Source organism: Balaenoptera acutorostrata, chromosome 10 (genome assembly GCF_949987535.1).
Source record: "Balaenoptera acutorostrata chromosome 10, mBalAcu1.1, whole genome shotgun sequence".
Taxonomy (NCBI): Eukaryota; Metazoa; Chordata; class Mammalia; order Artiodactyla; family Balaenopteridae; genus Balaenoptera; species Balaenoptera acutorostrata.
The window spans coordinates 14,008,343-14,023,839 of NC_080073.1; the positions used below are offsets into that span (position 1 = coordinate 14,008,343).

Here is a 15,497-nt window from a genome sequence, read left to right on the forward strand (position 1 = left end):
ATTAATAGCTAATTGGTAAAGGATACCTTACTCAAACTTGGCTTATGAAAATCATCTGAGAAATCAAGTGAAATAAAATTTTTTCTACATATTTTTTCAATAGAGGGTGTTAAGAAAATTCCCTGAGAGTCAAAAGCATGCACTGATATTTACCCATTGTCATCAATCCTTATGCTGAATGACTGAATATTTTGATTATATTGTTTGGGAGACAACTGGGCCATCAGGAGATAATTATTGCATCTTTTAAAGTAAGTGAGCATTTTATTTTGTGTATAGCAATGCAATGAGATCTTCCTCTACCACTACCCTCCAGGTTAGTATTTTTCTCCATTTATGTCTAGTTAACCATAGTTAACTTCACGATCACTCTTGTTTCTTTTAAGGGCCAGGTACTATTATGGATAAACTATGTCCCCCCAAAAGATATGTTGAAATCCTAATCCCCATAACAGTGAATGTGACCTTATTTGGAAAAAGGGTCTTCGCAGACATAATCAAGTTAAGATGAGGTCATATTGGACTAGGGTGGGCCTTGATTTAAGGACTGGTGTCCTTACAAGAAGAGGGAAATTTGGACACAGACACACACAGGGGAGGAGGCCATGTGAAGACAGAGATTTATTTGAGTGATACAACTACAAGCCAGGGAACACCAAAAATTGTCGGCAACTTCCAGAAGATGGAAGAAGCAAGGAAGGATTTCTCCTATAGAGCTCTCAGAGAAACCACAGCCCAGCCTACCCTTTGATTTCAGACTTCTTCCCTACTCAACATGAGAAAATATATTTCCATTGTTTTAAGTCACCCAGTTCATGGTACTTTGTTACAGGAGTCTTAGGAAACTAAAACAGTAACAGTTTTTTTTTTAGACCTGTATGTTTTATAAAGGAAAAACTGCGTGCACTATAGACAGTAAGTTACAACAGTCATGTTTTACCCCTAAAAGACTTCAATTTGAGGATCTAGTTAACTTAGTATTTTGAAGATTTGACTGAAAACGTCTTATCTGTAAACCATGGGCAAAAATGCAACAACCTTCATTTTATTCCCAGGACTCTCTCCATGATGCCAAATTCTGAAGTTTTTGAATTATCAAATTAATCTGAACCACCAAAAATCTGCCTCAAGTATCTTCTCCAGAAAGGTCCCAGAAAGGTCTCAACTTCCTATTTTCAAGGCTTAAATTTATATGACTTCACTACCTTCATTAACTTCAACCCTAAGAAAAACATCAAAAATGATCTCATGGTACCACTCTCTAAGGAAAGGATCTCAATGTTTCCATAGTAACTAAGGATGCTAATCAAAGGTGAAATGAATGTAAGAAAACATCTTCCCCGTGGGAAGCTTACCATTTAGGGCAGTTCCTGGGGCCACATGCTGTGGAGTTACTATATGTCAACAATTCCTAGAATAAAAAAAACAAAAAATATACAAATAAATACATTTTTCAAGTATCAGTATTCTTATACATAGCTGATGCTTAATTATTCCCATTCTAAACTTAAACTAGAAGGAAATAAAAATTAAATACAGTTGGTGTGGATTTCCAGCTTGGTAGAATCGCCTATATTAGGAGCCTAGATTAGGAGGTTGGGTTTTTTTCTTTGCTTTGTGTCTCACTAGCTGTGTGCACTTTCTGGTTTTTTGGTGTTTTTTTTTTTTTTTACCTCATGTATTTTTAAAATTTTTAAATTTATTTTTATTGAAGTAACCTTAATTATTAACATTATATGTTTCATATGTACATTATATTTCTACTTTTGTATACCCTACCAAAAAAGTGTGCTCACCAACAAAAGTTTATTTTCCATCTGTCACCCTTTAACCATTTTGCCCTCCCCATGTCCCCCTTCCCATCTGGTAACCAACTTAAAAAGACACATGCGCTCCCTATGTTCATTGCGGCATTATTTTAAATAGCCAAGATATGCAAACAACTTAAGTGCCCATGAACAGATAAATGGATAAAAAAAGATTCATATACAATGAAATACTACTCAGCCATTACAAAAGGTGAAATCTTGCCACCTGCAATAACATGGATGGACTTGGAGGGTACTATGCTAAGTGAAATAAGAGGGAGGAAGACAAATACTGTATGACTTCTCTCATACTTTCTATATAGGATATAAAAAACTAATAAACAAGAGAAACAAAGTAAATGAACAAACCAAATCAAACTAGCTGTGTGACTTGCCGTGTGACTACTGACAAGTCAGTTCACCACTCTATCCCTTCTTTGTTAGTTTACCAGCTCTTGGAGCCTGTGACATTCTGTGGTATTCAAATTCACTAAGAGCGACCATTTCCTAACAAAATATACTACAAAGTGATTTTAAATAACGAAAAGGTAAGCAATGAACTAGGAGGCATCCTATTGTTTTTGTTAGTTTTATAAATATGTAAAATGAAGGTAACAAAAACAAAACAAAAACTCTTCCAATAAATATGGCATTATATCTTCTCTTAAATCCACCAAGTTAAACTTTAATTGCAAAATAATTTTCTACCTGGGAGTACTCTTCCTTGAAGTAATAGTTTTTCTAAGGAAAATATATACATATTACTAAGAATAAGTGTATATATTCGTAGCTTCATGTTTATGTATATGTGTGTATCTGCTAACCAAGCTTCTACTGTGGTTAACTTTACTTCTGAGTAAAATGATTGTCTTTTAATATTTTATAACTGAAAATATCATTTTATGTAGATATATATAAATTAGCCACTCAAAAATTAACTATAATATTCTCATCTAATTTACATTTAAACATAGCATATTTGATTGGGATAGAAATATAGTATTTTCTTGACTGGCCATAAATACCTTATCACTTCTTAATCTTATGCTATCCCCTGCTGGGTACCATAATAGTTCATCACTTTATTAAGTACCTAACTACCTTTACTTTCAGGTTAGTATCAATAATGTCTGGAAGGTAAGAACCAAACATGTGTTCTTTATATTGCTCATATATTAAGAATGTAATTTTTTTTTCTTTCCTTTCTTACATATTCTCCAAAAATAAAGTGTCACAAATGAGCCTAACAAATCTAAGGAGGTGCTTCCTATGAAATAGAAAAAAATGTTATCAACTTAACCATGAATCATAACTACATCACTATTTGTTTTATTTTAATATGTTTGCTCACCAGCTGTATATATGTGTATGTGCCTCAAAGCCTGACTATTTTCTTACACTAAGGATACCCACTGGTAAGAAGGTAAAGCTCTGTTTACAGCTGTTGGCATCATTTGCAACTCCACCTTACATATCAGAAATAACAGCTAAAATCAGAATTATCCTAAAAACAAAAATGAAAAAACTTTGGCCAAGGTTTCATTCTTTCTTTTCAATTATTACTACAATCTTGGCATATACATACGTATTTTTTTTTTCTTCACAGAATGAAAGTAAGGATTACATTTATCCACCGGAATGACACAGACTTGAAATGAAAACAGACTCTAACTTTATTCATTAAATTATAATTATGTTCCACTTGTTTAAAAGCATAATCTCTGAGAAAGCTGCCTGGGATGGGATATTGGTTCAATTATTTACTAGCCATGGGATCATGAGCAATTCATTAAATGACACAAGCCTCAATTTCACCTATAAGGTGGGGAGGATAATGTTATTCAGCCTCAAAAAACAATTGAAAAGTAGGTAACATAATGCAATTTAGTATTCAGTCTACTACTTGGCATATGGTAACCAGTAACTTGATATTAATATTGTTAAGAGTTTCTCATCCATTATGAATAGTCTCATGACAAATGAGTATACACACAAAAAGTAAAGTCAGCACCTAAAAACAACACATACTTCAAAGAATTTCCCCATTGTCTAGAAATCTTAGCATTAATCCCACCCCTTTGATTTTAGGAACTGCTTCCTGAGGGAAACTTGGTCAAAAGAATTTACCTGTCGGATGGGCTAACATCATGAATACCTTTATCAGATTTGTTGGGTGCCACCAAGCAACGAATGATGCCACAGAGAATGGAAAGCAGGATGGAAAGGTTGGAAAAGTAAGGAGGACTATCTGAGATTCCTTGAATGAATATCTTCATTCCCATGAAGGCCTCTGAATGGACATCTGTTTCTAAAAGAACTTGCCCTACCCATAGTTCCTAAAAAGGAAAGCCACACGCACTATGTGATTCACCCTAATTGGCTACAGCTTTGAACCACTCATGAACACTCAACCCATATTAAGCCAGTAAGAGTCTCTCAGAGATATTGAATTGCAACAAGAGGTCCAAGCATGTAAAGGTGGAATAACTGGCAAAGAAGCCAGTCTGTGGAGAGAATTGGGGAATGAATCAGACATTCTGAGAAAAGAGAGAGTTGAGATAACATATACCCTTACTCCTCATCCCCAAGAGAAACAAGGGAATGAAAATAAGGTAAAAGGGGTGAGAAGTAGCCACATCTCTCGACCTTTCAAGTCAAGTCCTCATGAGGTCAGGTTTTATCTAGTTTTCTGTTCTGAGACGGCCATCGTTTTGCCTGGCATGTGGTTTCAGTAGCGCTTCTATTTCTGTCAGCTAGAGCAGGTTTCTGCATCTTAACTAAACAATTGCTTGTCAAGAAATAAGCCCACTGAAGGCAAGCTTTCCATGAATAATATCAAGTCCAATCTTTGTGTCTAAAGAAACTAAGGGAAACATACAGGTGAAAAATAGACAGATAGAAACAAACAAAAATCACTCCATCACGCTATCCATTTATTTACAAGGAAATCCTCATATACAAATTTTCCTGGCTCCTGAATATGAATCATAGTCAGCTATTCTTTACTATTATAGGCCAATAGTTTTTACGTTTGCATTTACTCATTTAATCAAAAATATTACTAGGAGAAGAAACACAGCAAGTTCCCTTACATCATAGGGTTTGCTGTCATCATAAGTTTACTACTCTACCACCCCCCAAAAAAACAAACAAAAATCATTTAAATAAATGTAACAGAGTAATAGATTAATATTTTTGAAATAACCCTTTTAACAAAACCATAATATTTCCAAACTGGATCTCGTGCTCCTGCTATATTCAGCATGACAACAATCACAATATATTTATCACCCACACCACACACAAACACACATCATTTATTGTGGGGAAACAGTTACCTGTCTTAATTTGTCTTGTTCTTCAAATTGCAGCTGCGGAGCCTAGTACAACCTGGTCTAAAACATGTGCTCTTTAAAGTTTTTTTTTTTTTTTTTTTTTAAGAAATTCACGTTCTTTTATTTATTTATTTATGACTGTGTTGAGTCTTCGTTTCTGTGCGAGGGCTTTCTCTAGTTGCGGCAAGTGGGGACCACTCTTCATCGCGGTGCGCGGGCCTCTCACCATCGCGGCCTCTCTTGCTGCGGAGCACAGGCTCCAGACGCGCAGGCTCAGTAATTGTGGCTCACGGGCCCAGTTGCTCCGTGGCATGTGGGATCTTCCCAGACCAGGGCTCGAACCCGTGTCCCCTGCATTGGCAGGCAGATTCTCAACCACTGCGCCACCAGGGAAGGCCTAAAACATGTGCTCTTTAAATGTGTGCTGACTAAATGAATGAATCCAACTTAAAAACTAAGTTATAGTAAGGGATGCACACTAAAAATAAGTTCAATTTCCACAGTGGATTTTCATGGCTGGTCTTAAAAAGACATTTCTATTGATGCCTAGGTAGATATTGAGAAGTTTTTGATTTAGTAATTAGGAAATGTTTTTTCAGTCCTTATCGGGAGAAAAGTTGACTAGCCATATTCTTATCAGGGGTAAAGTGGCTTAGGTAAAACTTCCCGTCAGATGTACCAGCATACACAGAGATAAATCAGGTAGATAGACATCCAAGTCCATTCCTTGAAATGGGGCAAAAATACAGGAATTATTCCATACCACCTTTGTGCTGCTTCACACAAGCAGAGAAACTATGCATCTGTGCACTGACTGTATAGTAGCCTCTCCCTGAACAAGAACAGGAGGAAAGGTTTTCATTCCATTCATCTTCTTTAAGTTCAGCTTCCTTATGCATAAAATGAGCATACTAATTATATTCCCACCTTACACTGTTTTTATAAGGGCAGAATGAGATAATCTATGTAAAGTGCAGTATCCAGCTCATAATACGCACAAAATATTTAATTTTTAAAATCACTGAAAATTTATTATATTTTCCAATATTACCATCCATGTCATTTACCTGCTGCTGTAATAATTTTAAGTTATGTTTAAATTTTAATGATGGTTTTTTATTATAAAAAAGCACATGTGAGAATAGAGAGGACATTAATACACGAACAAATTAATAAATGGATGAATCTCCCTCCACTAAAAGAAAGATTGGACAAATCAGAGCTCTGAACAAATCAGCTGGTATCAACACAAATGCACTGGCTATATCACAACACAAAAGAACCAGAAATCCATGAATGACCATAGACCTTCCTGGCAAAAAGCAACTATAAAGAGGCAGCAGCTGGTAAAGCCTGGGTCAAAAAGGATCATTTTACTCTAGGGAACAAAATGTACTGATCTAGACCTTTCCCAATACTTCAGAACTAAATGGTGTGTTGGTAATTTATTCAGGACAAAACAATCCTTCCCAAGTGACAGGTAAAGGAATGAAAATAAGTCTCATGAAAATGTTCAAAAAAACCCAAAGGCACATCTCTAATTGTTTCAGTTCTCACAGATGTAGGATGCAAAATTAGAAGGGAGAAACAGGAATCTTTTCACTCAGCGGGCTCTTTCACCTTCACTGGGCTCAGAAAGGTATGTATCTAATAATAAACGTGTACATGATCACAGCGGTTACAAGTCTATGATTGCACTGAAGCCTCCTGTGCAGTATGCCTTTACATAATCAGTGGATAACAAACACATGGGCTCTCAGGTCAGCGTCTAAGCTTCACCACTTTCCTGCTACATGAACTCAAGCAAGTCATTTAACCCCTACCATGTCCGTTTCCTCAGTTGTAAATGAGGAACAATATTAACTACCTTGCAAGGTTCTTGTGAAGATAAAACGATAGAACGTATGAAAGCTATCAGGCATACAGCAGGTATTCAATAAATGATGTCTGTTTTTACTGCTTTGTGAGTAAAGGTGAAAGAGATGCCGTTCAATGGCTGTCCATATTCTCAAAGGCCATTACATTTAAGGTGTTTCTCCTTACACATATTCTATTTTACTTAAGTTATCGATGGCATTTTCCATCACTGAATCAGCAGGTATTTCTCATGGGTGTTTACATCCTTCTCAGGTACTTAAAACCCAACCTGACCTTTCTGTGAGAGGTAAAGGTCATGTAGACATTAAATTACCCATGTTTATTTCCAGAATTTCCATTAGTTTGGCTTGACATAATTTAGTATTAATATCCGGGTTATAAAACTAATACTAAGAAAGAGATTACATTTAAATGCATTTTCCAGTGGGAAGTGGGATGCATTTCTAATCGTGCTGTCTAGCTACAAGGAAACAAATGGTCATTTGATTCTTTTGTCATTATCATGACGTATAATATCGACCACAGAGATCACTAATGGGTTCCCCCCCACACACTCAACGTAAACAACAATACAACATGATACATAACAGGCTTTAGAGTTATTAAGAGATAATCACATCCTTGGGACTTTCACTGGGCACAGTAAGTGGCACCGCTAAAACACGATTATCTCTTGATAACAAGGGTACTTGCAGTTTTCACAAAGTGAGAAGAAAAGTCATTACTGTAGGGAAAATGTGCATTTATTTTACTGAAACATAAAGCTGACAATTTAAGCTAACAAGGAGTGGCTCTCCCTGAGATGACAATATTACACAGTGTAGGAGGCTTCATATCAAGGTGACACAGGCACCATCTCCTTGAAGAGTCTGGCTGGAAGAACCATTTTCTGGAAGACTAATTTCTAGGGTCTTGTCGACAAGATAAACAGGGCTGGGAGATGCTTAAGGGCCTAGAGATCTATGAATCTATTTAAGACAGAAAGGGGACTGAGAAGAGCAATGGGAATGGCTTATGCGGCTGATCAGTTGTAAGGTTAGGGACTTGAGATTCTGAGCTTCTCAAGCTGTCCTGATGAAACATAATTAGGCCAGCTCACCTGAGGGACTAGAGACATATGTTCCAGTCTCCAGGAGGTCCCAGGACAAACAACCAGTGACATCGAAGAAGGGAATGGTGGCAAGTGGGTTTAGAATTAGGACAGTAGGAAAAAGACACAGGCATGAGTCTTTAGCACTGCTCTCAAGGATGGAAAAAAGTTCATACACAAGATGGTGCTTTACTTGAGGGTTCTATTCAGCAAGAAAACTCTATTCACCTAAAATTACTCGGAACGGTGGTATTTTCTGGTCTCCCTAACTCACAAAAAAATAGACAAAATTTACTCTTCTTGAGTCTCCATTTACTAATCAATAAAATGAGTTTTAAAAAAAGGCCTCCTCAGAGTTACTGGGAAAAGTAAAGAAAATATTGAGTTTGAAAGTACTCTGTAATTATATAACACCCTATATTTGTCAGATATTATTATTTGGAGAGATTAATTACATAAATATTAAAAATGGGGTAAGAATACATAATTTCTCAAAAGTTCTGCCAGTGATGTGACCTAAGTTTATTTCTGTGAGATAATACTAGTAAAGAATACATAATATTAATAATTATTTTATTGTAATATGCTTGGAACTGTAAGCTTGGCATTTTGGCCCATAAGATACTATCCTCAAAACATCTAAAGTCTTAAAACATGTGCAAAGGTGTTACTGATTTTAGGAGTTTACAGCATAAAAGAGCCAAAAATTCTATTGCTCTAAATCAGTGATTATCAAACAGAGGCAATGTTTCAGCAAAGTATGGAGATATTTTTTTTTGATCGTCATAATTGGGGCATGGGGGTGAGGGTGGTTTGCTCTGGCATCTAGTAGGTGGATGACATAGATATTGCCAGACGTCCCATGATGCACAGGACCCTGTTCTCTTTAAATACAGACACTTACTGTTATCAGTTAACTCATAATTTGAATGACTTACCTCATGAGGCACCCACATCTACAATTCAGTGCTGTGAAAAACTACCTCATCAGCCTCAACATCCTAGGAACAGAGATGGAAAATAATTCTCTTCAAATTATTGAAGTCCATATCCAAATGCAGGCTTTTTAGCCCTTTAAATTTCCATTAAGAATAATTATCAGTTTGGCTAAATCCCATTGTCTTTCCCCTTGGGAAACCATAGGGGTAGAGTCAATGGGTTGGCAATCTGCAAAACCAGAAAATGAAATTTGCAAGGGTTCACCATTATCACAAAAATTCGGCACAGTTGTAATGACAACCTGTCACTCTGCATTCCCAAGTCATATATAACTCCAATGCTTGGCATTCCACCACATCACATTATGTGATGTGATATAAAAATACATTGGACACTTGGAATTTTATATTTCCTATAAGTGCATGCTACTTATCTCAGTTTTACCACCACAGGGGGAATAAAATACCTATATTTCTGCCCAACAAATGGAAGACAAATGAAATGAAGCAAAAATTGCAGAAAGTAACCATAGATGTTAGAGTCCAAATATTTTCACATGGATTACTTCATAAACTTTAAGATGAAATACAGCATGGAACAGTGGATGAGAGTGCAGAATTGGGCTTTCAGAATTCAGATCTCCACTGTCTAGCTGAGTGACCGTCAGCAAATTACTTAACCTCTCTGTGCCTTACTCTCCTTGTGTATTAAACAAAGGTATCATTCCTATTTGCTTCATAGGGCTGCTATGATGATTATATAAATTAATATTTAGAAAATGTTTAGAATCCTTCCTGATACACAGTAAAGGCTAGGACCTCCTTTTTTTTCCTTTTTTTTTTAAATAAAAAGAAACACCTCGATAAGGCAGAGTGTATTATCCCATTTTACCTGAGAAGTAACGTAAGTTCTATGAGTGTTAGTAACTTTTCCCAGATTCACTCTTTCCTTGAGCTTGCTCAGCACTGCCCTGTTCTCATAGCTGCATGGACCTCAGCGTGCTGTTTGATTGCTGTGTGAGAGCTCAACTCCCTGAGCACATATCAAGTACACGGCACATAACTATACGTGATGGGTGACATAATGGAGAGTGGGGTGAAGGAAACAGTCTGGAGGCCTGAGAGTCTCACAATCTGGTCCCTCCAGGCAGAAAATTTGTTCATAGCCATAAGCGGCTTGTATATAATGGAAACCATGGTAAGGGCTCTGAACTCCAATTTCAACCTTGATAAATAAGGATTATAGGGGATCTCAGTTTTCAAAAATATGGTCATAGGACTTCTAGGGGTACACACCATTATTTTTATTTTCTGAACATTTTAATGTAAATCTATGTGTATTTATGTTTGTGTAAATATTTATATATTTATTTGTATGTTTATTTTCCATTAATGACAAGTTTTCATCTATTTGTATTACTGATATAGGCATTCTTCAGATCCACAATTTGTTAAAAATCCATTAAATTTATAGAAAATGTTAAGTAGACAATAGTAGAGATGGTAAGAAATATGATCCTGGTACATAACTGTCCAAAATGTGGGGAATACTGGTACTTGAAAAGGGAAATTCTATATGAATAATTAGATCTATGAGCCTAGAATAAGGAGGGTTTCAAATATTACCCTGCTTTTCACTAGGAACATCAATTTATTCTGGGTTTCTGAAGGAAGAGTACTTCTTCCCACCAGTACACTTGAGAATGTGTGTTCTTTTCCATATCTCTTGCTGTGCATGGTCCAGAAAGAGATCTATGTTATGATTCTTTTCAAAGACAGAAGCATTAACTGCACAACACCGTATCTTGGAAGGCAAAGGCATCCAGAACAAAAGGTAAAGTACAAAGAATGACTTGGTTTTCTTCCTTAAAGGCGGAGAGACTTGCTGATGCAAAAAGACCAGTGCCATCTCAACAAAGGACTACTGAACTCTAAAGTGAATCTTAAAGCTCAGTATGTATTTACAATACCATCGAATATTTTGTTATTACCATGAAGAATGAAATAGTAACTAAACAGCACAAAGGGGACGAAAGAAGTAATATTTTACAACTTACTGAATTGAGTTACACATACAATAATTTCCAGGATTGATTCCCTGTCTACTTTTGAAGCAAATAGCCATGAATTTGGAAATCCATGCACAAGTATGTGAAGAATGCAAACATTTTCCTAGTCAGTGGCAAATTTCTTTAGCTTTCTTGAAAAGAAACTTAGCACTTTACACACACAGACATGCACACTTTGATTGTGAGGATTGTGTAATTCATACCAACTTGAAATTTCCCCAGGTCACTATAAATCAGTTATGACTTAACTAAACTCCAGGGTAGGCACTGCTACATTTGAAACCATTTGAAAAATTATCTTGTTGTCCTACATTTTTGTAGATAGGGCTCAATTTCCCCTCATAGTTGCTATATGCTAAAGTATATTTCCTTGATGGTTTCCTTAATCCCCAATTATTTGACCTTTTCACTCTGTACCATGTTACAATTTTCTAAAAAAAAAAAAAGTTCAAATACTGTAGGAGAAATTCCATGTTTTTTTGATAGCATGCTTCTATTAGGAAAAACACACAAAAATAATACTTCTAATGATGTATTTTTATCTCTAAAGTATATAATTGTACTATTAAATTATATATATGACATTTAAACACTATCCTAAATGATGTAAAATACATAAATAGAAGTTCTCCTATTTTCCCACCCTCATATGGATATACAGTTGACCCTTGAATAATACAGGTTTGAACTGTGTTGGTCCACTTAATATACAGATTTTTTTCAATAAACATATAGTTTGCCCTGTATCACTGTGGATGTGGAATTCGTGGATATAGAAGGCTGACTATGGGACTTGAGCATCCACAGATTTTGGTGTCTGGGGCAGGTCCTAGAACCAATTCCCTGAGGACCCCAAAGGACAAGTAACTGTATTTGGCTATCATCCAGCATGCATCTGACCACTGGTAAGTCCCTTGTTGTAAAGAAACACCTCAATACCGGAACAATTAAAGGCTTCCAATTTTGGCCATTTCAGAGTAATGAGCACCACACTTACTTTAGTCTTGTAAACTGCTATAAAAGTGAACAAAATACTGAGGAAACTGTTTCCAGGTGTTGGACAACAGACAGCACGAGGCTGATCTTTGAGAGGAAAGAAGCACGTGATGTCAGCTCTTCACGCATCCCGACTTGACTTCTGTGGCCACCTTCCCAACCACAGCAAAGAGAAGTGATGCCCACACTGGAAACGTGGTCTCGCTGGGTAAAGCAGAGACTGGAGTTTGGGGCTATTTGGAATTTAGAATTTCCAGGGTAGGTAATGAAAAGGAGGGAGCTGCATTTCAGCTAAAAACTAAAATGCACATGCCAAGGGCAAGATTCCACAAGGCCTGGCAGAGAACAGACACTGGGGCAGCTTGAGATGAACATACACCATCGTTCTCCCAGGGCTGGAGATGTGGAAGATCCAAAAGCCAGAGTAGAAAAAACTTGATGAATACCCCAGGTATTGAACTGAGACCCTCAAAAGGTACACTCTTAAATTTACTGAGAACCTCAAAGAGCTTTTACTTGTATGGGTTATGTATATCATCCTTACCATATTAGAAATTAAAGCTGAAACTTCTAAAAGTAGTAATTCCCTTAACAATCAGTATATTACACACTAACATAAACAACATGTCTTATGGAAAAATAACTATATTATCTGAAGAAATAGTGAGAAGAGTGGTATGTTGGTACATTTTCACAAATTGTGTTCATGTCAGACTCAATAGCAGATTAACTGAATTCTCCTATTTGTCTCTGCATTCAGTCTTATTTACGTGTTATCACATGCCAGGCAGCCTCTGAAAAACTCCACTGTACATCTGTGAAAGACTGAGAGTGACAGGCAAATACCATCTTAGTATTATAATAAAAATAGCTTGGATCTGACCGGCCACTTGAAAATCTTGGTTATCGCCCTGACCAGGGTTCCCTGGATCAGACTTTAAGAGCTACTGTAAGAGGATGCCTTGGAAGCAGAGAGAAGCAACACCTCACTTAAACAGAGAGATAAAAAGAAAGAATAAGAGAGATAAAAAGAAAGAATAAGAAAATACATATGAACAAAATTTGGGGGGGCTGGTTTTCATAAAGCAATTTCAGCTTAATTTTCTCTTCTACAGAGTAAATAAAAGATCTCTGCTTTGCAGGGGAATCACTCTTTGTGACTGTTTTCAGGGTTGGGGGATCAGTGAGGGTGGGCTGAGAGGAGTGGGTAGGGATTGGGTAACGCAGGCTGGTTCATCCCCCTGGAAAAGCGCCTGGGTCCAGAGAACAAGTAAGACGCAAGCAGATCCAAACACTTTTTTCCCTGAGTTTAATCTATGGACTTTTGAGGGCAGGCTCAAGGTTCTCAGGAGCCACCTACCTCTGTCCTGGCAACAGCCTGAGAGAAGCAGAGGTGAGACACACAGAGAGACACCTACTGAGAGCACAGTGTGAACCCCTGGATTCAACTAGGCCTAAACTGAATCCAGGGAATGTCAATTATACAATTAAAACTGAAAGCAAAAGACAGTATCTGGAAGAAAGCACATTCCTGGCCGAAATAGAGAAAGCCTCAACTTAAGTTAGTGTCTTATGCTTCTGGACTAGAAAATGGGAAAGTTCTGATAAAGTTCATGCCACAGAGAATATGTACATCTGGTGTAGTACATAGTGTGTGTGTGTGTGTGTGTGTGTGTGTGTGTGTGTGTGTGTGTCTGTCTGTCTGTCTTAAGAGAAAAATACTACAGATACATTGTCTATTTTCTCCATCATTCCTCTCCTCTGCCCCCACCTTCTGCTCCAAAAACTTAAGCTTTCTGAGCCAGTCCAAAACTGAGGCCCTGGAACTCCACACCATACTCTACACAGTGCTTCTCAACTCAGCACAATATTGTCCCTTCCCTACCAGAGGACAATGGACAGTGTCTAGAGACATTTTTGATTGTCATGACTTGTGGGGGGGGGGGGTGTTACTGGCATCTAGTGGATAGAGCCCAGGGATGCAGCTAAATATCCTATATTGAACACGACAGGTCCCCAGAACAAAAACTTATCCAGTCCAAAATGTCAACAGTGCTAAAGCTGAGAAGTTCATCTCAAGGAAATAACCTTGGTTTGAGAATTTCTGTTTTTCTAGGCTAGCACTCTCTGAATTGCCAGTGTACTACCTAGATTTCTAAAAACATCCAGACAATATTATTCAGCCCAGTATTAAACTTTACTATTTCCCGAAGCTGTTTGTATTCATACTGTATTGTTCACAAACTATTTTAATTCGAGTCAATGCACTAATGAGAGTATACACAGATACATGAGTGTATATGTGCTTGCTTATTCAAATCAGGGTTTCAATGCCATAGTTACTTTGACCACAATGTGCCAGGACAAAAAATAAAATAAAGCATCAAAGAAACTTAATTTAATGGATGGACTATGTGTTTAGCTTCAAAACATGTTCATTTGGTTTGAGGCACACCCTGACAACAAAAAGAATGGGTGATCATCACTACCGAGGAGCTCTGAGAAATGGAAGAAAAAGAGACATCTATAAGTCTATACACATAGACTTAATATAAGTTGAAGCAGAATGACACTTCATGGGAAAACTCTGAGCTTTTGTTTACCAGCTTCCATGAACCTCCAGGAGACCACGGCATGCAAATATGTTCTCCCAGATCCCCCAGTTTCCATCCATTTCAAAATCCTCTCCTGGCTGTCTTTCTCTCTCCTTGTCATTTACAGTCTGTGCCCCAGAGACAGGCTAACGGGGCTTGATTTTGTTGCCTCAGCCAGCATTCCTATAGGACTCTTCATCCTGTAATCATCATTGTTCCAGCAGTGCATGTCTATGAAATTAACATGGAAGAGATTGATTCTTCAGGTATGTGCTTGCTGCTATTGACAGTCAATCCAGATCACTCCCTCCGAGGCAAGACAGCTCAGGCACGAAAAATACCTTTGCTTATCAAGCTGAGGCTCTGTGCCAGTGAGATGGCAATTTGGGGCCCATATGACAGCAGTCAGAATGAGCTAGGGCGCTCAGGAGACTGAATTTTGGTAACCCTGCAGTATTCCATTAATCTGAAATCCACCAATCTGAGACCTCAAATTTTTCTCCATTTTAAAGCTCTGATCCATTTACAACATTACATAAACACAGCTAGTACCTCAATTAAAAAAAGACATTGCTGGCAGCATGTTTCAGGCATTTAGATTTTCAGTATCTTAGGATCTAAATTTTGTTTTTCATTTTAAAATATATATTTATTGTGGTAAAATAAATTTAAAGTAAAATTTACCATTTTAACTATTTTTCAATGTATGATTAAGTGGCATTAAGCTACATTCACAATGTTGTGCAAACATCACCACTATCCATCTCTAGAACTTCTTCATCATCCCTA

General features: G+C 37.1%; 1 protein-coding gene across 4 annotated transcripts in view; it reads right to left on the minus strand.

Moving 5' to 3' along the window:
- CNTN4 (contactin 4) overlaps window positions 1-15,497 on the minus strand; it is a 955,661-nt gene that overhangs the window by 713,971 nt on the left and 226,193 nt on the right. For all 4 annotated transcript variants that reach the window (XM_057555542.1, XM_057555540.1, XM_007192463.2 and 1 more), the window contains one exon: window positions 1,356-1,411. The gene's annotated coding sequence lies outside the window, so the exon portion shown is untranslated. The remainder of the gene's footprint in view (window positions 1-1,355; window positions 1,412-15,497) is intronic.